The following is a 2,827-nucleotide window of genomic DNA, read 5'->3' as shown; positions in this document are numbered from 1 at the left end:
CCATATCCTGAGGGTGGCGGGTTCAAACCCGGTCCCGGCCAAACTGCAACAACAACAACAACAAAAATAGCCAGGTGTTATGGCAGGCGCCTGTAGTCCCAGCTACTCAGGAGGCTGAGGCAAGAGAATCGCCTAAGCCCAAGAGCTGGAGGTTGCTGTGAGCTGTGACGCCAGGGCACTCTACCAAGGGCAACAAAGTGAAACTCTGTCCCTAAAAATAAAAAAATAAAAATAGAAAAACTATCTGGGTGTCCTGGCAGGCACCTGTTTTCCCCGCTACTCAGGAGGCTAAGGCAAGAGGATCTCTAGAGCCTGAGAGATTGAGGTTACTACGAGCTATGATGTCACCACAGCACTCTACCTAGGGCGACAGAGTGAGACTCTGTTTCAAAAATAAATAAGTAAAATAAACTGTATCTAGTTTTAGCAACTAGGGCTTTAGGAACAGCAGTTCCTGTTTTGGGTAATTTCATGAAAGAAATTTGGATTGGAGGAATACTGAAGAATTTAGGATCTATTCAAGTGTATAGTTAGATAACAAGAATTTGAATACACAGAGCTGCAATCTAATAACAGGTATATTATAGCTTTTTCTTCAGTAGCTTAACTTTTTCCTTCATTGGTCACATAGGAATCTCAGATTTATGAGGCTCGGCTCCCTAACCAGCTCAGTGGTTAAAATAAAAAAAAAGGAAATTTTAAACAAGTAGGATCAAGATCCTGAAGCATTTCTTCTAAGAATTATAACAGGAAAAGAAACATGGATTATTTTTTTTTTTAAGATTTTATTTCATTTCATTTTACTTTTTTGAGACAGAGTCTTACTTTGTCACCCTGGGCAGAGTGCTATAGTGTCATCATAGCTCACAGCATCCTCAAACTCTTGGGCTCAAGGGATCCTATTGTCTCAGCCTCCTGAGTAGTTGGGACTACAGGTGTGTGCCACCACATCCTGTTAGATTTTCTTTTCTTTTTTTTTTTTAATAGTGATGGGGTCTCTCTCTTGCTCATGCTGGTCTTGAACTCCTGAGCTCAGGCAATCCTCCTGCCTCGGCCTCCCAGAGTGCTAGGATTATAGTCATGAGCCACTTTGCTGGCCTATTTTTATCTTTTAATTCCATTTTTCTACACACTTTGAAGTCTCCTTGTACTTGCTGTCTCTTAAGGAAGGTTGCTGGAATCTGCCATATCACCTTTGCTTATATCCTATTGGTCAAAACTTAGTCACATAGCCACACCTACCTACAAGGGAATCTGAGAAATATCTTTATTCAGGGTTGTTGTGTGTAAAGCTAAAAATTCAATTATTATGAAAGAAGTATGTAGCCGAACCACATGAAAGGCTGCCATAACTTTGTTCTTGATTGACACTGTCGCAAGGTCTGCAGGAAGGGATATTCCTTTGAAGACCCTCCGGAGAGATTAGAAAACTAATCTAGTGGGAGGCAGGCACTGAAAACAGAGCATACTGTGGTCAGGAATTTCCTGGAAAAGACCTGAGTTGTGGTAAATCAAGATAGGGTTATTGTGCTGCTAAGTTAAAGATTATGTCTGTTCTTTACAGATTAATACTTTGTTCCTTGAAGCAAAAAGAGATAAATAAGGCTCCTGACTTTTTTGTAACTTTATTGTATTATAATTTTAAGATTAGATATATATGTGCGGAATGCTTTATTGTTAGGGGATGTAAGTGAGTAGGGAATAAACTAGGGTCGCTGCATGCCTGAGAGAGCTGTAGCCCCTTTCTCTTCCAAGACATTCTGACGACTAGTTCTACCTCTGCAACTCCGGCCCGATCAATTCATGCAACAGACGTAGGCACAAATACTGAGGAACAGCTACCATTCTTCTATAGTCAGTACTGTTACTTGTAGAGAATGGCATCTACTCTAGATTGGTTAAACAGAAAGGGCTTTATTAAACAGCATTAAGTGGCTAAAGAGTCTCCAGGTATGCCCAAGAAGGTTTAGATGCAAAAACCTCAGGATAACAGCCCCCGGATACCATACCACATGGCTGTTGTCATAGAACTCCCAATACTTCCATCTCCTAATACTAGGCATAGACTTTGAAATCTCTGCTAGAGCCCCCTGGAAGAATGAAGTACTTTCAGATTGTGCTTGGAAGATAATACACCCATGAACATGTCCACTGCCTCACATATCTCACTTATTTCATTCCAGTCTCACGCAGATACATCTATTTGAACTTTCAGGAGAGTCTGGGGAATGGAGTTTTTAGCTTTCCAGCTTTATGCAGATAGAAGAAGAGGATTGCATGCTGGAAGAGGATTGCAAACTGTGTTGAGTGAGCCAATACACAGTGTATGCCACGTTCCATCATTTGGTATAGTAGTTATACATAAAATCTTCTTTCAGTATTCAAATTTCAAGAAACAACAATAGCAACAAAACATGCCCATCTGGGTGGCTCCCATAGCTCAGTCAGCAGGGCACCAGCCACATACACCGAAGGTGGTGGGTTCAAACCTGACCTGGGCCAGCTAAAAACAGCAATGACAACTGCAACAAAAAAAATAGCCAGGCCTTGTGGTGGGCACCTGTAGTCCCAGCTACTTGGGAGGCGGAGGCAAGAGAAAGGCTTAAGCCTGGGAGTTGGAGGTTGCTGAGAGCTGCAATGCAATGGCACTCTACCCAGGGGGACACCTTGAGGCTCTGTCTCAAAAAAAAAAGAACTGCACTAATACCTACAAAATGTTCATGTCTCATCTATTCAGTCACAATGTCATCTTAATATTCTATAATCAGGAAAGAAAATACATGTACCCACCGGAGTCCTTGTTTCTTTATTTTCCTTTCCTTTTTTT

The sequence above is a fragment of the Otolemur garnettii genome, unplaced genomic scaffold (genome assembly GCF_000181295.1).
Source record: "Otolemur garnettii isolate 467f Iridium unplaced genomic scaffold, OtoGar3 scaffold00204, whole genome shotgun sequence".
In the NCBI taxonomy this organism is placed as follows: Eukaryota; Metazoa; Chordata; class Mammalia; order Primates; family Galagidae; genus Otolemur; species Otolemur garnettii.
The sequence above is the reverse complement of the archived record's forward strand: the minus strand, read 5'-3'. Positions refer to the sequence as shown.